The 26,335-nt window shown below is 34.5% G+C and overlaps 1 long non-coding RNA gene across 1 annotated transcript in view; it reads left to right on the top strand.

The window, feature by feature from the left end:
* Window positions 1-26,335, top strand: part of LOC134726795 (uncharacterized) — a 252,490-nt gene that overhangs the window by 156,593 nt on the left and 69,562 nt on the right. The window lies entirely within an intron of this gene.

The raw sequence follows: 26,335 nt of genomic DNA, 5'->3' as shown, positions 1-26,335 counted from the left end.
TCAGGGATTTCGATACCATAAATTACTTAAAACTTTTACTAAATTCTTTCATAGATACAAAGATTTGATTAGTAAATTTGGCTATACATGTAGAAAGCTGATTAAAGATGGTATTTCTCATCCTAAATTTTATGGTAATATTGTACTTAAAGCGAGGAAATCACTATGTGATCCTTGTAAACTCATCGAACCTTTAAACAAACTTATAAGTAAGGGTTATCGTACCAATATTGTAATTAGATCTCTGAATATAGTTCACATTGGCACTAATATTGATTTTGTCATTAGCAAATTAAAACATAACTAAATTTCATTATCTTTTGAGGCGAGATGTATAGGGGACACAGCCACGTTAACTTTTATTTCTATAGAAGTCGATCTTCACTATACTACTACCTGTCGATACATTTATTTTTGGCATTGCACAAGTCATGTCTTCTTTGACTAGTAATGACGTTAAAATACTAAATCCCTGTGATGTGTTTTAGTCGATTTTAGTCTCTGATGCATGATTTTTTACTATTAATTGGTTTTGGCTTTTAACTAGCTGTCAGTAACTGCGAGTACTCTCAAATCGTATTTTCTTGTTAATTCGACCTGTTGATACTGTTTATAATGCTTTTTTGTCATTTTTTATTTATATGGATCTTGGCTGTATATCAGCTTTGATTATTTGTAATATCTTCAATTTTTCACTTATTCTTACAACATTTGTATAAACTTCAAGATTATAAAAAACCGGTTTTTTTCTAAAGTGAACATTGATTGGTTAAATATTTCTCAGTGTGTTTGAATTTGTTTAATAGCCTTTTGGTCATGACTGTTTGTCTCTAATATTTAATTAACTGTGCATTTGTATTCAGATATCGCAGATCAAATTTATTCGTTCTTTGTGTAATCATACGTTTTTTGATTGAGTTAAGTCTGCTAATTGATATTTTATCGTATGTTTTTATATGTTGTGATGTTATGCTATTGTTTCAGAAAAAGGGAGAAGGTTTGGGCCCATTTAAACGTTTAATCCCGCTGCAAATGTTTGCACCTGTCCTAAGTCAGGAATCTGATGTACAGTAGTTGTCGTTTGTTTATGTAATATATACGTGTTTCTCGTTTCTCGTTTTGTTTATATAGATTAGACCGTTGGTTTTCCCGTTTGAATGGTTTTACACTAGTAATTTTGGGGCCCTTTATAGCTTGTTGTTCGGTGTGAGCCAAGGCTCCGTGTTGAAGGCCGTACTTTAACCTATAATGGTTTAATTTTTAAATTGTTATTTGGATGGAGAGTTGTCTCATTGGCACTTACACCACATCTTCCTATATCTATATAGTATATGAAACATCCGTTCTATTTATACTGAATTATATTTTATTGTTTTTGTTTTTATATTTCTAGCATTTCACTGCTTTTCACTTTTTGTGTTCTTTCTTTCAGTGTTTCTACTCTTTATACTCTTAAAACATTTAGGATATATATATACTTTTACACTACGGCAATGGTGGGACGGTTTACATATCTCCTTTCCTAGAAAACATTGAGATTTTTTAAGCTTTGTTACCACCAAGAAAAAAGCAATACTTTCAAAAACTCAACGAGCTCTGCAGTCGGCATTTTTGTGCTGACATGAAACGTCATTGATATATTTACTCTCAGAAAATTTGCTTAAATGTTGAAATATCAAACATTGAAGTTTTTCTACCCTTGGTATATATTGTCTTTCCAGTATTTGGTAAAAAAAATTGCATTTTTCAGTTATTTATTCTGTTCAACTTTGTATTGCTATGAATCTGCCTGAATCGAGCTCCACTAATGAGTCTATTGTAGATGAAACAAGCTTGTGGTGTACCAAATTATATGTCTGTTATCTTCGATGAGGACATCGAATTTTTGGTGTAACTTTTAGTTTGATCAATCGGTAAAAGAGAGGCAAAATATTTCGACTAATGAAAAATGATATAACATGGCTAAATAATAAATAGACCAACATGTATTTTTCCAATCGATTTAAGAAGCATTTCAATATTACATCTTATGAGTGCAGAATACATAGAAACTATTATACTTGAAAAAAATGAAAACAACACGTTTCATAATTTCTCGCGCTCGTAGCGCTTTTATTTATTTACCTTGAACATCAGGAACGCTCAAAGCCAAACATTTGAAATCCGAAGATGTATAAATACCAAAACCTTTGACGATTTATATATATAAAATATACCAAAATCTAACAGCTAAATTCATCTAAAGTCAACTATGCCTGTCGTTTATTTTTTTCTAAACTAATAATTTTAAGTGCTAACTTATGATAGTTTTATAATCAGATTAATTTATTCAAGTGTAAAATAAACCCCAAATTCCTCAATAAATAAAGGCAAGTTCCATTCTTCCAATGTTTGTACAAATTCTGTACCCAAGGGTAAAACTATTACAACCACTTGATCGTGCCACTGCGTGTACACGTTCCGTCCCCGGGGGTATAACTTATACAACCACTTGATCGTGCCACTGCGTGTACACGTTCTGTCCCTGAGGGTATAACGATTACAACCACTTGGTCGTGCCACTGCTTTTACACGATCTGTCCATAAGGGTATAACGATTTCAACCACTTGATCGTGCCGCTTCTTGTACACGTTCTGTCCATAAGGGTATAACAATTACAACCACTTGATCGTGCCACTGCTTGTACACGTTCAGTCACCGAGGGTATAACGATTACAACCACTTGATCGTGCCACTTCTTGTACACGTTTTGTCCATAAGAGTATAACGATTACAACCACTTGATCGCGCCACTGCTTGTACACGTTCTGTCCATAAGAGTATAACGATTACAACCACTTGATCGTGCCACTGCTTGTACACGTTCTGTCCCCGTGAGTTACTATCATAATCACTTGATCGTGCCACTACTTAAACACATTCAGTCCCCAAGGGTGAAACGATTACAACCACTTGATCGTGCCACTGCTTTTACACGATCTGTCCATAAGGGTATAACGATTACAACCACTTGATCGTGCCACTTCTTGTACACGTTCTGTCCATAAGGGTATAACGATTACAACCACTTGATCGTGCCACTGCTTGTACACGTTCAGTCATCGAGGGTATAACGATTACAACCACTTGATCGTGCCACTTCTTGTACACGTTTTGTCCATAAGGGTATAACGATTACAACCACTTGATCGTGTCACTGCTTGTACACGTTCTGTCCCCGTGAGTTACTATCATAATCACTTGATCGTGCCACTACTTAAACACATTCAGTCCCCAAGGGTGAAACGATTACAACCACTTGATCGTGTTACTGCTTGTACACGTTCTGTCCCCGAAGGTAGCACGATTACAACCACTTGACCTTGCCACTGCTTGTACACGTTCTGTCCCCGAGGGTAAAACGATTACAACCACTTAATCGTGTCACTGCTTGTACACGTTCTGTCCCCGAGAGTTACTATCATAATCACTTGATCGTGCCACTGCTTAAACACGTTCAGTCCCCAAGGGTAAAACGATTACAACCAATTGATCGTGTTACTGCTTGTACACGTTCTGTCCCCGAGGGTAAAACGATTACAACCACTTAATCGTGTCACTGCTGGTCCACGTTCTGTCCCCGAGGGTAAAACGAATACAACCACTTGATCGAACCACTACTGGTAAACGTTCAGTCCCCGAGGGTATAACTATTACAACCACTTGATCATGCCACTCATTATACACGTTCAGTCCCCGAGAGTTACTATTGCAATCTCTTGATCGTGCCACTGTTTGTACACGTTCAGTCCCCGAGAGTTACTAATCAATCACTTGATCGTGCCCCTGTTTGTACACGTTAAGTCCGCAAGGGTATAACGATTACAACCACTTGATCGTGCGACTGCTTGTACACGTTCTGTCCATAAGGGTATAACAATTACAACCACTTGATCGTGCTACTGCTTGTACACGTTCAGTCCCCGAGAGTTACTATTACAATCACTTGATTGTGCCACTGCTTAAACACGTTCAGTCCCCGAGGGTATAACTATTACAACCACTTGATCGTGCCACTGCTGGTACACGTTCTGCCCCCGAGAGTTACTTTTACAATCACTTGATCGTGCCACTGCTTGTACACGTTCTGTCCATAAGGGTATAACGATTACAACCACTTGATCGTGCCATTGCTTGTACACGTTCAGTCCCCGAGAGTTACTATTACAACCACTTGATCGTGCCACTGTTGTACACGTTTAGTCCACAAGGGTATAACGATTACAACCACTTGATCGTGCCACTGCTTTTACAAGTTCTGTCCATAAGGGTTTAACGATTACAACCACTTGATCGTGTCACTGCTTGTACACGTTCAGTCCCCGAGAGTTACTATTACAATCACTTGCACTACTGGACGAAAAAACAACTGTCCATACCAGTAACAGTCGTTGTACGACTGTCTTTGTCTGTTAAAGACAAGTAATGACTGTCAAATCTGTCATATTTTGTTGCAACAGTTCATGTATGTCTGTCCCAACGTTTCTATGGGTTGTGAAAGTCAAAAAATGCTACCATCAGTCATTTCAGAACTGTTGCAGTGGTTTTCGGCGTTGTCATAGTCAAAATCTATTGATAACAGTCTTTCTAATAGTTGTGGCAGTTGCATAATGACCGTCCCAACCTTTTAATAGTTGGGACAGTTAAAATCTGTTTGTGTCAACTTTACAGACGTTGATGCAGTCAAAAAATGTTTGTCACAACGTTTTTAGAGTTGTGACAGTCGATAAATGTTTGTTACAACTTTCTAAAGGTTGGCACAGTCATTAAATGTTTATTACAACTTATAAAAGGTTGACACAGTCGTTAAATGTTTAAAACAAACACTTCATATGTTCATACAGTCGGTAAATGTTTTAATACAAATATTTTAGCGTAACGGTAGCCCATCAATGTAAAAAAAATTACGTCTCACCCGGCTCTCAAGATTTTATTTTGTTGTGAAATAGTCCATAACTTATACTATTCTCGTCTTTTGTGCGATTGTAAACATGTTTTGCTGTTTATTCATTTATTTTGCTATCGTTGTTTGTCTTTTGTCGTTTTCCATTTATTGCCGTGGCATTGTCCGTTCATTTTTGATAGTCATGTGCGTTTGACTTTAAATAATCCTTTTGATATCCTTTTTTATTTTATAATATCTGTTATATAACATTTTCGTTCATAACTGGTTTTAAAACTAGAAGCTTTCGTTTTAAATAGAGTTTTAATATTATTGCAGAAGAATGAGAAGATGATAATGGATTCATTCAAATTTATACTTGAAAAAGTTTTGATAAATTCTGCGCAATAGAAAAATGTACAAGGGTGTACCTGAAATAAATTTAAAGATTATGACTAAGTTACCAATATTGTACATCATAATAAAACAGTTTTAATTCGAATTACACCAAGAGGGACATTTCCGATGATTATACAAATAATTAGTAAAATCTGTCAAGTTTCATAAAAAAACGGAAAACAATTCTTCACCGTAAACGATTTACCCTGTTTAATTTTTTGTCGGCAAAAAACCTCAGACCTCAGGTCGGCAAACTATATTTTTACACAGGTAACTACAGATGTTAGACCACATGTTCAATAATCTGAGCTGGAAATTACAAATATCGGTGAGTAGAAATTATCAATATTTTAAAGCATGTCTATCGAATAATCATGGATTGATAATTTTGAAGGGGAAATGTGCACATTTGTCGGCTTACAGACCTTACAATATTTGTTCTCATTGGCGGATCCAAGGGGAGGGTTCCGAGGGTTCGACCCCCCCCCCCCCCTCCCCTGTTTTTTGCCGGGCCGCTCATACATTTTAATGGGGACATATAGTGGGACCCCCCTTTTTTGTCCTGGGTTTGACCCCCCCCCCCCTTTTTAAATTGCTGGATCCGCCACTGATCCTACGGAATCTATATTGAGATACCCCGATAGGTTATATAACTATGAATCAACGTTCTATATTACCACACTCGTGCATAGTTCATTAGTTGCATATTCCTGGGAAAATATAGGCTTTGAACTGCAATGTAAAAGTTGTGCATCATAATAAATGAAATCACTGAAAGTTAAAAAGGACACTGTTCCCCTCCCCCTATTATCATGTGTATGTCATTTATTCCCTTATGGCATACATCACCCTGAGTGGAATACAAAAAAGGTTACTCTAGCTATCCTCTCCTTTTTTGTGGGAAAAATTTGGTGGATTATATAGGGAATTACTCATGCATGACTGGATCCGTGCCCCCAAGGGCAGTCAGCAGCCCTGTCCCTTATGAAAAGTTCTGGATCTGCCACTGACCTATATATCATGTAGTGTACATATTGTATGTTAATGAATTATTAACTCGGGTCCTAAATTTGCATGAAATACTTGTCACTGGACATTTTATATAACCAACAACCAACCGATCTTTAAATGTACGTATTTATATTAATGTGTTTCTTATCATGCTTATGCTGGATTACTAGGATTTCCTTGGTTTTGTTTTATCACCTGATAATTTCCTTGGTTTTGTTTTATCACCTGATAGTTTTTGTTCTATTAAGAATGCATTGTGACGTCACAATTTCCATAAAAAAATCATGCATAGTCATGATAGTACAAAAACATATGATTTGATCATAAAATGTTATGAAATTATTAACTTTAAGATTAAATAGTGACTTATTTAGCAAATGTCCACTTTCATTTAGATTTAAAATAATTCTCAAATCATGGACAACAAAACATTATCAATTTGATAATAGCAGGCATTGAAAGTGAATAGGTATTTTAAAATAGCATTAATCATCAAAATAAAACAATATTATTAAATTAATGTTCCTGAAACAAGACACAGAGTCATAAACAGTTGCCATTTACACACACTTGATGAAACAAATTGTGTTAATTCAATTAGTAATTGTTTTATCATGTACATTGATGTACTACATTGTTTAAAAAACACATATTAAAAGAGCAAAGCTAGCATCATAATATTATTCTTTTTAGATTTAACATAGAATTTATATTAAATCACTATAATTTGTTAATACTTTGAACCTAAACTATATATAATTATTTCATGTGAATTTTTTATATAAATTGTGCCCTGTTAGCATGGTTTTTCAAAATTCATTTGTGCCATACATGTTATCTCACTTACAAGTAGTAACATTCATTGGTCTTTTTATTTATTCCGCAATGATTAAGGACCTTCTAATCACGAGTCATATTTTTTGACACACATTCAATTGTGTTTTGGTTACTTTATTGTTGCCTAACTTTTGGGTTGATGCATCATTGGTATATCACACATCTCCTTTGATCATGTGCATTCACATACCACTGCAGATTTTTTGCAAAGTATTTTATGAAGCTCAAAATTTTTTTTATAGATATAGTATTATCCAGTAAGTTGTCATAAAATTTAATGTGTTAACTGCATTGTACATGTTGTATCTACTAATTTAGTCTATATTTTTTTTTTATTCAAATTCAAAATAAACAATTTAAATATTTGTATTTACTGAATATGACCATGCAAATGATGTTAACATTGGATATCCATAGGTAATAATCAGAAAGGATGTAACTAATATACAAATTATGACACAATAGTATATTGCCCTGGGGGATAACAATTAATCTGTCATTGGTATAATGATATGATTTTATAAAATGTTCACAAATTATCATGATTATTAAAATTGTCCTCTTCAAAATTTTAATAACTTTTTCAAAACAAATTATGATTTAAGAAAAATATGAAACAGCAGGATAAACTATTATTTTGGATATAAAAATGCAAATTTTAAAAGTAATCTAGATATTGATTTATTAAAAAAAAGTGTGTGCAATATGGCTGCCGAGCAGTTAACACCTTAGAAAGTTAGCTCCCAGTTTTTGCAGCTTTATGACAAATTTAGGAAGACACTGTCTATGAATTTAGTACTATGTGATAGCTAATTCAATGGAGATTAGAATGATAAAATTTTTGTGGAATATTTTTCAACAGGAATAATTTTGTGACTTGTGAAAGATTTTTTCCAGAAGGATCTATTTTGATATTTGATTATTGATTTCTACTACTAGAGGTGACAATATATGTACAGTATGTCTTCAGGGCAAAATTTAGCTGGTTTAAAATCAACAAACAAAAGACCTACTACTAAACCTGTGAATACTGTTCAGACATTGCTTGCAGCAAAAGTAGATAAGAATAAACCACCACCTAGTAAACGAACTCATTCAGACGTATCTAATGAATCAAACAATAGTTTAGACTTATCTGGCATAATGAACTTTCAAAAGGATATTGATGAAATTAAAATCAAACTTGAAGGTGTGACAAGGAGAGAGGACCTTGATAGAGTAACAAAAGATCTGATTAAAACTAGTGATCTTGAGCAAGTGGTTACTTTAATTGTCAAAAAGCTGATGAATGAATTTGAAATAACTGTACAAAAGAAGATTGATGAAAAAGTGGAAGAAGTTAAAAATGAAATGCAGGAAAAATTTGATGCTTTAACTATAGAAAATGAAGACCTGAAAAATAAGATACAAGCTATACAGTATTCCAATACAACAATTAGAAGAGACTTAAACGAAACAAGTCGACTTTCAAGACAGGCTGATATAAGCAGCAATTATAACGAGCAGTACTCGAGAAAAAATAACATTAAAATAATAAATTTTCCAAGAAAGGATAAACAAGATCTTAGAAAGGACTTTATGGAAACTGTGAAAAAAGAACTAAATGTGCAATTAGAAAACAGAGATGTGGTTGCAATCCATCGTATACCATCCCAAAAGGCTGGGCCCTATCCAGTTATTGTCAAGCTATTCAGTAGTGATGTTAAGCGCCAAATTATGAGATGTAGGAAAGAATTGACCAGTAAAATTAGATTTGTGGATGACGTTACTCAAAGAAACATGAGTTTAATTGAGAGACTTAGAAAAACTGACGAGTTTGAGTCTGTCTGGTACTTTAATTGTGGAATTTATGGTAGAACACCTGCAGGACTTCAGCTGAAATTTGGACTATATGATGACATTCATTACAGAGTACAGCAAGGGAAATAGATGTTACGTAATTAGAACTTAGACCTCACGGACAGTTTTGAGAATTCTATAGTTCATTGTTGATATTTGACTTAATATTTGTGCTTATCTCCCTTTCTTTGTATAAAAAAATCAGAGTTATCTCTCTTTTAACTATAGATCATGTATAGTATTGATTTTCTTTCTACAATACATATTGATGTTAATTTTTTTTTGTACAGATAATCTTAATTTTTGTTGAACTATTATTTTGTTGGTGTCATATAAGGCAAACTGCATAAACTGACAAATCCCAACTACAATGTGGCAAAACATATTGAAATATTTAATTTTTTTAACACTTTTTTTGTCTGTTAATTATATTTTTTTCTATGAATTGAATGTCTGTAAAGTATTGAATAACACTGTTGGTCCATGTACGAGGCTTGGTAATACATGTATGTTGAGAATTTTTATACCACCATATCTAGATGTTTTGAGCAAACCTTTGCGTATATGTCTTTGTGTCTCATGTGAATGTATAATATGGATGATCATATGTAAAAATGCATGCTTATATGAAATGATGATGTACACATATTTCAAACCATTATGGGCTCTTTAAAGATACTGTCTGTTAACTGCCAGGGTCTGGGTGATTTATCTAAAAGGAGGGATGTATTTAGTTTTCTAAAATCTGGAAACCATAACATTTATTGTCTTCAAGACACTCATTTCACAGTGGATAAAGAAAATAGTATAAGAACGTTATGGGGATATGAATGCTACTTTTCATCCTTTTCTTCAAATTCAAGAGGTGTAGCTATTATGTTTAAAAATAATTTTGAGTGGGAAGTACTTAAAGAAAAAAGGGACATTGATGGAAACTACTTAGCTTTGGATTTGGTTGTAGATAAAGTCCGTTTTACTCTCATAACTATATATGGCCCAAACACTGACAGTCCATTTTTTTATGAGCATATTATGTCAATTATTGATGATTTTGAAAATGAGTGTTTTATTATCTGTGGAGATTTTAATCTTGTGTTAAATCCAAATTTAGATTGTTATAATTATTTACACATAAATAATCCTAATGCTAGAGACAAACTATTAGAATTGATTGACGATAGATCTCTAGTTGACCCCTTTAGGGAACTTTTTCCTGACCTGTGTAGATACACTTGGAGAAAAAAATCACCTTTTAAACAAGCTAGGCTTGATTTTTTCTTATTTTCTGAAAACATTTTGTCGTTTTTGAAAAATTGCTGTGTAGAACCCAGTTACCGATCGGATCATTCTAGAATTATTCTAGAACTTGAATTGAATCCATTCATTAGGGGGAAAGGTTTATGGAAGTTCAATAATTCTTTGTTGTATGATGCTGACTATGTTAATGTTACCAAGGAAAAAATTTTGGATGTAAAAAAACAGTATGCAGCCTTGGTATATAATTTTGACAATATTAATGAAGTGAATAATAATGATCTTCATTTTACAATTAACAGTCAGTTGTTTTTGGAAACTCTATTAATGGAGGTGAGGGGCAAAACTATCTCATACTCTAGCTTCAAAAAGAAGGAAAGAGAGAGAAGGGAAAAAACTTTAAAAGATGACATTAATATTTTAGAAGAAAATGTAAACTCAGGTTCTATACAGCAATTGGAAGACAAAAAAAATGAACTAGAAAAATTCAGAAAGGAAAAAATGCATGGTAAAATAGTTCGATCTAGAATACAGTGGATAGAAGAGGGAGAAAAACCCACAAGTTATTTTTGTGGACTTGAATCTAAGAATTTTACCAGCAAGATTATTCCAAAGGTTGAAAAAGAAAATGGTGATATTGTAACTAACCAAAAAGAAATACTTAAACAGGTTAAAATATTTTATGAAAATTTGTACAAAAACAGAGATGTTGAATGTTGTAAACCTAAAGATATTGAAAATAGTCTACAAAATGTAAATGTTAGAAAGTTATCTTTGGATGAACAAGATAAACTAGAAGGTGAAATATCAGTTCAGGAAGCTGGTGAAACTTTAAAAAGAATGAAAAGCAATAAAACGCCTGGATCAGATGGTTTTTCAAGTGAATTTTTTAAATTCTTCTGGCCTGACTTAAAAATTTTTGTTGTAAGATCCTTGAATGCAGGGTATGATAAAGGGGAACTTTCTGTTACTCAAAAACAGGGGATAATTACATGTCTTCCAAAGGGTAACAAACCTAGACATTTTTTAAAAAACTGGCGCCCTATATCTTTGCTTAATACTGTATATAAAATTGGCTCTGGGGTTATAGCAGGAAGATTTAGAACAGTTTTGACTAAACTTATTGATACTGATCAGACAGGTTTTATGAGTGGAAGATATATTGGGGAAAATCTAAGATTGATCTATGATATCATGGAATATACTGAAGATAATGATATACCAGGCCTTTTATTGCTGATAGATTTTGAAAAAGCCTTTGATTCCATTTCATGGGAATTTCTTTTAAATGTATTGAAATTTTTTAATTTTGGCAATTCTATTATAAATTGGGTGAAAGTGCTCTATCAAAACATTAATTCAGCAGTCATTCAGGGAGGGAATCTTTCAGACTTTTTCACTGTTGAACGGGGTTGTAGGCAAGGTGATCCATTATCGCCTTATCTTTTCATTCTTTGTGCTGAAATTTTAGCGTTAAAAATAAGAGATAACAAAAATATAAATGGAATCAAAGTTCTTGATGTTGAACACAAACTCTCGCAGTTTGCTGACGATACATCACTACTTTTAGATGGTAGTGAAGAATCTTTAAATGAGGCATTATTGGAACTAGATTGGTTTGCTAAAATTTCTGGTTTGAATATAAATTTTTCCAAAACTCATGTCATTTGGATTGGAAGTAAAAAGTACAGCACAGAGACACTTTGTACAAATCAAAATCTTACTTGGGGAAGCACATCCTTTAAATTATTGGGTGTTAATTTTGATGTTGATTTAGAAAAACTAGTTAAAATCAATTATGATGAAAATATTGTAAAAATAAAAAGACTAGTCAAACAATGGTCTAGACGTAACATTACTGTTATTGGTCGAATTACTGTTGTAAAGACACTTATGTTGCCAATTTTAAATCATTTAATATTGTCACTACCTAATCCAAGTGAAGATATTATTAAACAGATAAATGAACTGATGTATAAGTTTATATGGAACTCACCAGTTCATAGAGTGAAAAAAGATGTAATACAAAAAGATTATTGTGATGGAGGCTTAAAAATGATTAATTTACATGCTTTTATAAATGCTTTGAAATGTACTTGGATTAGAAGAATTTGTAGAAATGATTGTAAATGGCGAAATATATTTTTGTCATATGTTGATAAAGATAGATTATTTAGTTGTGGTAATAGCTATGTAAAGCAACTACAGCAAAGTATTAAGAATAAATTTTGGAAAGATGTACTGGGTGCTTGGCAAATGGTAATTGAAAAAGAAATGAATTTGCACGACTGGGAATATTTTCTTTCCAGTCCAATTTGGATGAATAACCTATTCCAAATTGATAACAAACCAGTTTTTTTCAAAGACTGGCATAGTAAGGGTATTTTATATGTAAATGATATTGTGGGGGAGAATGGTACCTTTCTAAATTTTTATCAATTTCAGGAGTGTTTTCAGATGGATATAGACATCATGAAATATAATAGCATAATTTCTATGCTAACTAAGACTTCCAAAAAAATTAAAAGGGGAGATTATAAATTAGTATCTCCTTTCATACCATCAGTTATAAAGACCATTCTCAAAAGCAAAAAGGGATCAAAAGATATGTATTTGGTGCTAAACAAAAACAACACTGTTCCTACAGGAGTAAAAAGATGGGAAGCAATTTTAGTTTTAGAAAATCAAAACTGGAAAAAGATTTTTCAACTACCATTTGCTATTACAAAAAATACTAAGCTACAATGGCTTCAGTATAGAATTAATCATAAAATTCTGGCAACAAATACGTTTTTAAACAAAATTGGGATTGTGCAAAACCCATATTGTACTTTTTGTAAGACTGAACTTGAATCAATTGAACATATACTGTGGGATTGTTATTATGTACAACAATTTATTGAGCAAACTGAAATGTGGTTTCTCCATAACGGTATTAGTATACCATTTACACAGGATATTTTTTTGTTTGGAAATTTAACACGAATGTACAAAGGTGACCCTCAAAACAATATTTTTCTCTGGATTAAACAATATATATATAATACACGATATTTTAAAGGAGAATTAAGTTTAACAGCATTGATTGAAAAAATAAAGCATCATTATATTTTGGAGAAGAAGATATCAGTTAAAAATAAATGTTTTGAAAAGTTTAACCAGGCTTGGTGCATTTACCAAGAGGCTTTACAGGATACTTTGGTGGATTAGCATCTATGAAAAAATTGGCAGACATCAAAATGATTTTTGTTTTTTTTATATTGTTTTTTTTTTTTTTTTTTTGTTGCTTTTTTTGTTTTTTTTCTTTTTCTTTAATCATCTTTTAATTCTTTTATTTATTAATTCTCTATATTTTTTTTGTATGTCATTTTTAATAAGATACAATTATAAAATCCAAACAAAATGTTATTTTTCAAGTTCTATACATTTTCTAATAGGTTGTATTATATTACATTTATATATATATGAACTTATTGTTTGATAACTGTACTGTTGTATATTATATATGTTGGATAAAAAAAATAAAAATAAAAAAAAAAAAAAAAAAAAGTGTTGTCTGATCTGCAAAGCATTATTTAATGCAAGCTGTAATAACAATTAAATAAGTAAAAAGTATTCAGGGTAACACAAAAGATGTAAAAATTATTAAACTCAAGGATTTAAAACATTGCCTGGCCTGGGATGGTTATTTCTTGGAACAATATATTTACATTACAAAGGTTTATTCATTATATGCACTGGACAAAGGCAAAGTCAATATCATCTACATGTATAAAGTAACAGTGCATTTATTTATTCATTTTATTTTTTCATTCCTTAAACTTTTCTTTTGTCATGTTTGTAGTATCAATATATTTCATATTAAATGATAAACATAATTAAAATGAACAAAAGAAATAACCTGTTGTGTTTTACAGGGAAATAACTATGTCCATGATGTCTGACTTTAAAGAATTGATGAAATAAAGTATGGTGTGAGCCTCAGTAAGACAGTAACCCTTCAATGAAAGTACACAATCACACTTAAAAAATCATTAATGCAGGAAAAAAGACAACACTATATAACATTTAGACCCCCTTAAAAGATTTGTTTTTCTTGTTAATAGGGACTTGAAAATAGAATTGTATTAGTGCTTAAATTTTTCGGTTATCAAATGAGAATTGCTAGTTTTAACGAGGTAAATACAGTTATTGTAATTAACTTTCTTATTATTGCACAATGTATATACATGTATTACTATATATTTCATGTATTTATTATTACAATTGTTTAAATAAACCAATTTTTCAAGACGTTTCGGCCAATATATATATATAATTAAAATATATTTAGTTAATATTTATTATTAGTTAAACATTTACTGTTCTTGAGTCTAAATGTATATTTTAATTTGTAGAATTATACTGAATATGTATTGGTTTGACCATGATTCCCACTTAGAATATGACGCCTGCTAGTACATGTGCACTTTGATGCATAGGAAATATAGATGTCACTGAGATGCTCTCATAGCTGCAAATTGTGAAACAATGGATTAATTCATTATTTTATACTAGTTATCTATTGTTTTTGAAATAAAGAATAGGCCTTGCAGCATTATTCAATGATGATGATGTGATGTTCTGATTAAATTGAACAAGAAGAAAATTGTGCCTTGTACAAATAGGAAACTTACATAATGTATTAAAGGAGGACCACATTACTGGAGGACTAAACACCTTGGATTATCATCAATTATGATCAATTGTGAATTTGGAATAACAAAATTCCATAGTTCATGTAGTTGTAGTGCATATTAATATTGCAATCATACATGTACATTGTTTCTGAGTTCCATGAATACCCAGGATAATTATTCATTTGAAATAGCAATTTGGAATAATGAAAATTCACAGTTTCAGTTAATACTACTAATAATAGTGCATCATATCTGAATTCATGAATACTTTTAATTAGTGGGTTTAATATAATAACAATATCATGAATATGGATAATGTGAATTTCTAGCTTCAGTGAAATTTACAAAACAGTACATGTACATGTATATCACATCTGAAGTTTATGTTGGCATTGCAATTGTTAACTACCACCAGTGTGTCCAGGGTGTGTAAAAAGATCTTAACCAACTATGAGGGTCTCGTGCAGTCCGTGTCAATTGTTTAGTGTCAAATGACTGCTTGCTGTACTTAAATTATTAAAGTCTGAATTAGAATTAAATAAATATCTTAATGAGCATGATTAGTGGCCAAGTATTTGAAACAAATAAACCATGCATGTACTTTAAAGTATAATTTTATTATTCCACCTGCAACAAAAGTTGAAGTACATGCATGCAAGAAATTGGTATTACAATCTGGCTACAACGTACCGTTTTGTATTTAAGCTTCACCAGATACATTTTAGAAGCTGGAAGGCCTGGATACTTCCTTATGTTATGACATTTCTGTTAGTGACTTGTCCATTGCACTTTACCTAGTTTTCATGGTACACTTCATCATGCTACATGTACATGTAACTGTTCTCAGAAAAATATTACTGTTTGAACAGTCACAGTGAAATACACTCTAAGTCTTACATGTATAACATGGATTAATTTTTATGGTATGCCCATATATATACATGTATATAGGTATCTTGAAAGGTCTATATGTCTCATTGTCTGTCAGGCAAGGTTGGCCTGATCCTGACTTCATTTCATGGATCAGTGATTAAGGTTATTTCAGTTACATGTAATTTGTCAAGTTTGTTTATCACACATGTTAAATACTACAAACAGTAGGAAAAGTAGGTCAATTATATATATTTGGTGTATGAAATGTGTGAGGTGAATAAATGTCTAATTTATTGCAAGACTTACATCGGACTTTGACGTCAATGAAAATGTCATGGTTCATTGAACAATGCTTAGTTTTTGTTGTTTGATCTATTTCCAAATGTTTCACAGATGCTACAGTATAAACTACATGTACATGCATGACATGTATAGGATCACTATTTTTGGCATATTATTGGATATATTCATAAGGTAAGTATGATTGGCAGGCTTTACATCTGACCATGACCTCATTTCATGTTTCATTGGGCAATGTTCAATTTTCATGGTTTGGATGTTAAGAATATTTCACAGACAGTATAACTAAATTTTGTGTATGGAATGTCAGTTTGTAGGGTGTACATCATCTGTCTGGCATGGTTAATTTTACTGTGACTTCTTTTTCAAAGGTTTTAAAAAATGGAAAGTTTTAGTGATACTTGTACATGTACTAAAACCTTCATACATGTAGGAAAAGCAGACATGACATTTCAGCATTTGCAGTCACTCTTGTTTACATTTGACACAATTAATCATGTTTACCATATCGATTATACACATGTAGCTGCTTTTTGATAACAAAAGTCTTGACAACTATTAACAATTGTTATAATTCATTTGATAATACTAGGTATTGTATAACATGAATACTGTATGATAACCAGAATAAGAAGATGTGGTATGAATTTCAATAAGACGACCATCAATCGTAAGCCAAGTGATGTAATTGTTAGTAACTGTACATCCTTCAACAATGAGCAAAATCAGTTCCGCATAAGTGTGATAATGAAAAACCTATAACTGGCCTAGCCATATTGGATGATGTAACACAATGTAAACAAGTTTAGATGAGAAACCCAAGTTTGATTTTTATACCATGTATACAAAAGCAACATTGATACATCAATGATGACAAATATATTGTGTTTAACCAAAGACTTGTACTTTAATAGGTGATTTTCTGCCCTTATTCATGTTTTTTTCTGCAAATCCATTCTATCTGCTTTTGAATAAATGCGTTCTAAATATATGATTCAAGATGTTAAGCAACATTTTCCCATTGTTTTCCATAAACACAATAAGCATTACAAAGTCATACATGTATAATGCGCTATTAGTGAGCTGTTTGTTGTAATTTAATTATAATATTTATGTTTGGAAGCATATTTTTGGGGTTTTAATTTGCTATTTTCCAGTAGCAAATATTACATGCATGTTCAGGACAAAAACAATTTACAATGAATACACTTGGTAGGTTCTTTAATAGTTGCCATCCGGGATGAAACGAGTCACTGAATCTGTGTAATTTTTTTTTCTAAGGTGTACATGTTCCAGACCGTATGAGTATTTGGACCGGACCGTATACGTATACTCGTACGGTCGGACCGTATGAGTAAACGCGTACGGTCCAGCTGATCATATATAGATATAGGAAGATGTGGTGTGAGTGCCAATTAGACAACTCTCCTTCCAAATAACAATTTAAAAATTAAACCATTATAGGTTAAAGTACGGCCTTCATACATGTTTTGGGAGAATATAGGTTAAATTTAAACAAACACTTATTTATACAATTGTAATTATTACAAAATAGATGGATAAAGTGAATAAGAAAACAATTGAAATTAAATGTTTTTTAATTGTATATTCGTGAATTCCATTTTGTTACTCTGGCCAAAGGTGACACTTGCTTCTAATAAAAATGTCGTATTTTTAACATTTACAGTGGCGGATTCAGAACTTTTTCTAAGGTCCGCTGACTGACCTAAGAGGGGGCCCACTCCAGTCATGCTTCAATGAATCCCTATATAATCAACCAAATTTTTTCCACAAAAGAGGGGACCTGCCCCCCCCCCCCCCCCCTGGATTCGCCTATAAAGTTTACATGTTTTTTTTTTAATGCATGTTCCTTTGCGTATGCATTTCTTTTGTAAAGTTCATAAATATTCTAAAACATTTGTCCTAGGCTCCCTGATTATGTTTACTTCCGATAACTTCAAATTCAATGAGCATACTGAACTGCAATTAATGAATTTCCGGCCTGCAAAAATACATGAGATTAACAGATTAAATGAGCGTGATCTTTCTAAATAGTTAACATATTAAGTTTTTATGTCAAATGCTGTTGAACTTTTTACATTAATTTGAGATATAAGTTATGTTGATCTGTTATATACATTTGTATCTAATAAACTTGACCAACTTCTTAATATCAGTCAGACCGTAAAAAGTACGCATACGGTCCAAATACTCATACGGTCTGGAACATATATATGAATTCAGAATATGGGACCCATTTTCGTAATTTATAAATGTGACCATTTTTAAAATTTCCATTACTGTACTGTCATAGATATAGGAAGATGGGTGGTGAGTGCCAATGAGACAACTCTCCATTCAAATAACAATTTATAATTATAGTAAACCATTATAGGTCAATGTAAGGCCTTCAACACGAAGCCTCAGCTCACACCGAACAAAAAAAATATTAAGGGACCCAGAATATTGTCTACATCTAGTAACATTGTTAGTTTTCTTTACTAATGGAATAGTATGTCATTATTGTACAAGCATTTACAAGATTAAATATTTTGAATTTGAACAATTGAAATGGGAAAATATTTTGGATAAAAAACGTAATTAGTACGACATCTGATCAACTGAAACCACGTAAGAGAATCCGATGTCAGTCTTTAGAATTGACCAAATACATCAAGTTATAAACCGTGATGTGAAAAAAAATAAAAGAAGATTTGATTTTCCTGTCTGAAACAATGCGAGTTTTCCTGTTTTGAACATTTGAACTTTAACTTGCGCTAGTTATTTTGTCGGGTCTTGTATGTACAGTACGTCCATCTCCTATAGTATTTACAAATGTACAAAATATGTATGGTAAATTGTTTGCGAAAAATCAGGTGAAAATATGAAATTTTCTCTCGGGTGATAATATTTGTTTACCTCAATCGTGAATGCTGACGTGCTATGTATATGTATCATGTGTATCAATTACAATTGAACTCATAGACCATTCCATACAATATACAGTACAAAGTCGAGTTAATATTGAACTATTCTAAAATAAAATACGATATTAAAAATAGAATAAATTAAATTTGGATAGATTTAAGATTTGTTTTCCGTAGCTGCAAAAGATGTGTTAAATGTCCGTGATAGCTTTGATTATATTTTTTACATGTATAGAAATCAAAATGGTTAATACGGCAATATTTATAATTTTTTGAAGAAAAAAATGTAGCCCCGAATAAAAGCTCAGAATAAGTGTCTGAAATAAGCCCTCAAAAAATATAAAGCAGTTTTACATGGGGATAAGTTTGACAAGTGTGTGTATTAGGAGTTCCCCGCTAGGTTTAGAGTATATCATGTATATTGAGCGTTATATGAAGTAATTTGATTCGTAAAACTACCGGTATTGAAAACAATTGTGTATGCATGAATGATTTCACACCTTACTAATTCAATAAAAAATAAATAATATTAAAAATTGTCAACTGTTAATTCAGTTATAAAGATACATTTGGTTTACAAATATATTGGGTAACGTTTTTCGATTTATCTGTTAGCAGTTATATTTTATCTAGTGAAATTGCAGGTATCTAGTGCTGGTTCCGATTTTATTTGTTCGAAGAGATAAGGGCGAGGAAGTGTTAAAAAAATATATAAATTCAGCACATTATATAAATAACCGAGGAATACAAAAATGTGTTCAGCGGCAAATATTTCAAAATACTATTTTTTTTAAATCAATATCTATCTAAAATTAATGTATTAAATGGGAATGAAAGTTGTCTCTCTTTGTCACAACCTTATATTTCACACGGTAAAATTGTTTTACAAATAATTTAACCTTTATCCCGGGCCTGACTGTTAGACATTTTGTATCCGTGACTTTTAAGTATACACAAAGATCAATGTTTGGAAGTTGCTACGCTTATAAATTAGCTTTGCCTATACAATGGTTGAAGCTATTATATTTTAACTGTTACAACTTTTTCTGCGTTTAAACAGTTTATTTATGACTGTTTCAACGTTTTCCGTGTTGTGACAGTAATAAAATAACTGTTACAACTTTCAAATAGTTGCATCAGTTTTATTACGACTGTGACAACCCTTTTCGCGTTTAATCAGTTTATTTATGACTGTTGCAACGTTTTTCGAGTTGGGACAGTTGTAGATCAACTGTTGCAACTTTGAAATAGTTGTATCAGTCCTTTAATGTCTGTGGCAGTTATTTCTTGCGTTGTTGCAGTCGAATTATGTTGTAGACAAACACTTTTAAAGTTGGGACAGTTACAAAATAACTGAAGCAGTGAAATTTAAGAACTGTTACAACTTTTACAGACCTTATCAGTCTTAGAACGACTGTTACTGGTATGGACAGACGTTTTTTCGTCCAGTAGTGTTGATCGTGCCACTGTTTGTACACGTTTAGTCCCTAATGGTATAACGATTACAACCACTTGATCGTGCCACTGCTTGTACCGGTTCAGTCCCCGAGAGTTACTATTACAATCACTTGATCGTGCCACTGTTTGTACACTTGTAGTCCGCAAGGGTATGACTTTTACAACCACTTGATCGTGCCACTGCTTGTACACGTTCTGTCCTTAAGGGTATAACGATAACAACCACTTGATCGTGCCACTGCTTGTACACGTTCAGTCACCGAGGGTATAACGATTACAACCACTTGATCGTGCCACTGCTTGTACACGTTTTGTCCATAAGAGTATAACGATTACAACCACTTGATCGTGCCACTGCTTGTACACGTTCTGTCCGTAAGAGTATAACGATTACAACCACTTGATCGTGCCACGGCTTGTACACGTTTTGTCCATAAGAGTATAACGATTACAACCACTTGATCGTGCCACTGCGTGTACACGTTCTGTCCCTGAGGGTATAACGATTACAACCACTTGATCGTGTCACTGCTTGTACACGTTCTGTCCCCGAGAGTTACTTTCATAATCACTTGATCGTGCCACTGCTTAAACACATTCAGTCCCCAAGGGTAAAACGATTACAACCACTTGATCGTGTTACTGCTTGTACACGTTCTGTCCCCGAAGGTAGCACGATTACAACCACTTGACCTTGCCACTGCTTGTACACGTTCTGTCCCTGAGGGTAAAACGATTACAACCACTTGATCGTGTCACTGCTTGTACACGTTCTGTCCCCGAGCGTTACTATCATAATCACTTGATCGTGCCACTGCTTAAACACGTTCAGTCCCCAAGGGTAAAACGATTACAACCACTTGGTCGTGCCACTGCTTTTACACGATCTGTCCATAAGGGTATAACGATTTCAACCACTTGATCGTGCCGCTTCTTGTACACGTTCTGTCCATAAGGGTATAACAATTACAACCACTTGATCGTGCCACTGCTTGTACACGTTCAGTCACCGAGGGTATAACGATTACAACCACTTGATCGTGCCACTTCTTGTACACGTTTTGTCCATAAGAGTATAACGATTACAACCACTTGATCGCGCCACTGCTTGTACACGTTCTGTCCATAAGAGTATAACGATTACAACCACTTGATCGTGCCACTGCTTGTACACGTTCTGTCCCCGTGAGTTACTATCATAATCACTTGATCGTGCCACTACTTAAACACATTCAGTCCCCAAGGGTGAAACGATTACAACCACTTGATCGTGCCACTGCTTTTACACGATCTGTCCATAAGGGTATAACGATTACAACCACTTGATCGTGCCACTTCTTGTACACGTTCTGTCCATAAGGGTATAACGATTACAACCACTTGATCGTGCCACTGCTTGTACACGTTCAGTCATCGAGGGTATAACGATTACAACCACTTGATCGTGCCACTTCTTGTACACGTTTTGTCCATAAGGGTATAACGATTACAACCACTTGATCGTGTCACTGCTTGTACACGTTCTGTCCCCGTGAGTTACTATCATAATCACTTGATCGTGCCACTACTTAAACACATTCAGTCCCCAAGGGTGAAACGATTACAACCACTTGATCGTGTTACTGCTTGTACACGTTCTGTCCCCGAAGGTAGCACGATTACAACCACTTGACCTTGCCACTGCTTGTACACGTTCTGTCCCCGAGGGTAAAACGATTACAACCACTTAATCGTGTCACTGCTTGTACACGTTCTGTCCCCGAGAGTTACTATCATAATCACTTGATCGTGCCACTGCTTAAACACGTTCAGTCCCCAAGGGTAAAACGATTACAACCAATTGATCGTGTTACTGCTTGTACACGTTCTGTCCCCGAGGGTAAAACGATTACAACCACTTAATCGTGTCACTGCTGGTCCACGTTCTGTCCCCGAGGGTAAAACGAATACAACCACTTGATCGAACCACTACTGGTAAACGTTCAGTCCCCGAGGGTATAACTATTACAACCACTTGATCATGCCACTCATTATACACGTTCAGTCCCCGAGAGTTACTATTGCAATCTCTTGATCGTGCCACTGTTTGTACACGTTCAGTCCCCGAGAGTTACTAATCAATCACTTGATCGTGCCCCTGTTTGTACACGTTAAGTCCGCAAGGGTATAACGATTACAACCACTTGATCGTGCGACTGCTTGTACACGTTCTGTCCATAAGGGTATAACAATTACAACCACTTGATCGTGCTACTGCTTGTACACGTTCAGTCCCCGAGAGTTACTATTACAATCACTTGATTGTGCCACTGCTTAAACACGTTCAGTCCCCGAGGGTATAACTATTACAACCACTTGATCGTGCCACTGCTGGTACACGTTCTGCCCCCGAGAGTTACTTTTACAATCACTTGATCGTGCCACTGCTTGTACACGTTCTGTCCATAAGGGTATAACGATTACAACCACTTGATCGTGCCATTGCTTGTACACGTTCAGTCCCCGAGAGTTACTATTACAACCACTTGATCGTGCCACTGTTGTACACGTTTAGTCCACAAGGGTATAACGATTACAACCACTTGATCGTGCCACTGCTTTTACAAGTTCTGTCCATAAGGGTTTAACGATTACAACCACTTGATCGTGTCACTGCTTGTACACGTTCAGTCCGCGAGAGTTACTATTACAATCACTTGATCGTGCCACTGTTTGTACACGTTTAGTCCCTAATGGTATAACGATTACAACCACTTGATCGTGCCACTGCTTGTACCGGTTCAGTCCCCGAGAGTTACTATTACAATCACTTGATCGTGCCACTGTTTGTACACTTGTAGTCCACAAGGGTATGACTTTTACAACCACTTGATCGTGCCACTGCTTGTACACGTTCTGTCCTTAAGGGTATAACGATAACAACCACTTGATCGTGCCACTGCTTGTACACGTTCAGTCACCGAGGGTATAACGATTACAACCACTTGATCGTGCCACTGCTTGTACACGTTTTGTCCATAAGAGTATAACGATTACAACCACTTGATCGTGCCACTGCTTGTACACGTTCTGTCCGTAAGAGTATAACGATTACAACCACTTGATCGTGCCAAGGCTTGTACACGTTTTGTCCATAAGAGTATAACGATTACAACCACTTGATCGTGCCACTGCGTGTACACGTTCTGTCCCTGAGGGTATAACGATTACAACCACTTGATCGTGTCACTGCTTGTACACGTTCTGTCCCCGAGAGTTACTATCATAATCACTTGATCGTGCCACTGCTTAAACACATTCAGTCCCCAAGGGTAAAACGATTACAACCACTTGATCGTGTTACTGCTTGTACACGTTCTGTCCCCGAAGGTAGCACGATTACAACCACTTGACCTTGCCACTGCTTGTACACGTTCTGTCCCTGAGGGTAAAACGATTACAACCACTTGATCGTGTCACTGCTTGTACACGTTCTGTCCCCGAGCGTTACTATCATAATCACTTGATCGTGCCACTGCTTAAACACGTTCAGTCCCCAAGGGTAAAACGATTACAACCACTTGATCGTGTTACTGCTTGTACACGTTTTGTCCCCGAGGGTAAAACGATTACAACCACTTAATCGGGTCACTGCTGGTCCACGTTCTGTCCCCGAGGGTAAAACGAATACAACCACTTGATCGTACCACTACTTGTACACGTTCTGTCCCCGAGGGTAAAACAATAACAACCACTTGATCGAACCACTACTGGTAAACGTTCAGTCCCCGAGGGTATAACTATTACAACCACTTGATCGTGCCAATCCTTATACACGTTCAGTCCCCGAGAGTTACTGTTACAATCTCTTGATCGTGCCACTGCTTGTACACGTTCAGTCCCCGAGAGTTACTATTACAATCACTTGATCGTGCCCCTGTTTGTACACGTTTAGTCCGCAAGGGTATAACGATTAGAACCACTTGATCGTGCCACTGTTTGTAAACGTTCTATCCATAAGGGTATAACAATTACAACCACTTGATCGTGCCACTGCTTGTACACGTTCAGTCCCCGAGAGTTACTATTACAATCACTTGATTGTGCCACTGCTTAAACACGTTCAGTCCCCGAGGGTATAACTATTACAACCACTTGATCGTGCCACTGCTGGTACACGTTCTGTCCCCGAGAGTAACTTTTACAATCACTTGATCGTGCCACTGCTTGTACACGTTCTGTCCATAAGGGTATAACGATTACAACCACTTGATCGTGCCATTGCTTGTACACGTTCAGTCCCCGAGAGTTACTTTTACCACCACTTGATCATGCCACTGTTTGTACACGTTTAGTCCGCAAGGGTATAACGATTACAACCACTTGATCGTGCCACTGCTTTTACACGTTCTGTCCATAAGGGTTTAACGATTACAACCACTTGATCGTGCCACTGCTTGTACACGTTCAGTCCCCCCCCCCCCGAGAGTTACTATTACAATCACTTGATCGTGCCACTGTTTGTACACGTTTAGTCCCTAATGGTACAACGATTACAACCACTTGATCGTGCCACTGCTTGTACCGGTTCAGTCTCCGAGAGTTACTATTACAATCACTTGATCGTGCCACTGTTTATACACGTTTAGTCTGCAAGGGTATGACTATTACAACCACTTGATCGTGCCACTCCTTGTAAACGTTCTGTCCTTAAGGGTATAACGATTACCACCACTTGATCGTGCCACTGATTGTACACGTTCAGTCCCCGAGAGTTATTATTACAATCACTTGATCGTGCCACTGCTTAAACACGTTCAGTCCCCGAGGGTATAACTATTACAATCACTTGATCGTGCCACTGCTGGTACACCTTCTGTTCCCGAGAGTAAAACTCTTATATAACCACTGAAGTATGCCACTGCTGGTACACATGCCGTCCCCTAAAGTATAACTATTACAACCACTTGATCTTGCAACTGTTTTAACAGAGCTGATATATCGGTATATTCTTAATCTAACCAGTTAAATTAGAGATATGAGATACAGGCATGATATAATTGAGTGACTGGATATCATCAAGATATCAATGGAACTTATATTTCTTTTTAAACTATTTTCCTCTTAACATGATTTTTTTTTATAAAAATAATAAATTGTATAATTAAAAGTTTAAGACCAGCATTTAAATGTACTTGATGTTGTCTTTGCTGATGTCCGTATACTCAATTTTGTCATCAGAACTTATCCAATAAATCATTAATTGCCTTCGTACCAACATCTTTGAAAGTTAAACGTTAGAGGTAACATATATGTGTTTACAAGAAATTATTGAAAACAAATAAATTCATAAAATCCATTATATGTATAGTTCAATATCTAGATTTCAGGCTATATAACTGTTTATTTGTAATATTTTTTTCTATTTTATTAAGCGATATAAATATTAACATATATGTAAGACTCAAATCGACATCCGGCCTCTAATCGACGTCCTTCCATCAAATCGACGTCCGTTCCTCAAGTAGACGTCCAAATCTGACGTCATATTCTCAAATAGACGTCCAATATAACCCCGACATATTATTTATGGGCATGTAGTGTAATGGTTGTCGCTGATTTGTCAGTTAAATTTGTTTTTCAGAAACATCGATTAGAGAAGCCAAAAATGGACGTCGATTAGAGGGGCATAAAATTGGCCGTCGATTTGGAATGTTATTTTATTGTGACGTCAGATTTAGACGTCGATTTGAGGAACGGACGTCGATTAGAGACCGGACGTTGATCTGAGTCTTACATATATATGAAAAAAAATACATTGACAAGAGTAAGATGCTTAAGAAAATTACAATTCATG

This window comes from Mytilus trossulus, chromosome 7 (assembly GCF_036588685.1).
Source record: "Mytilus trossulus isolate FHL-02 chromosome 7, PNRI_Mtr1.1.1.hap1, whole genome shotgun sequence".
Classification (NCBI taxonomy): domain Eukaryota; kingdom Metazoa; phylum Mollusca; class Bivalvia; order Mytilida; family Mytilidae; genus Mytilus; species Mytilus trossulus.
Note: the sequence above shows the minus strand (reverse complement) of the source record. Positions and strands in the feature narration are given on the sequence as shown.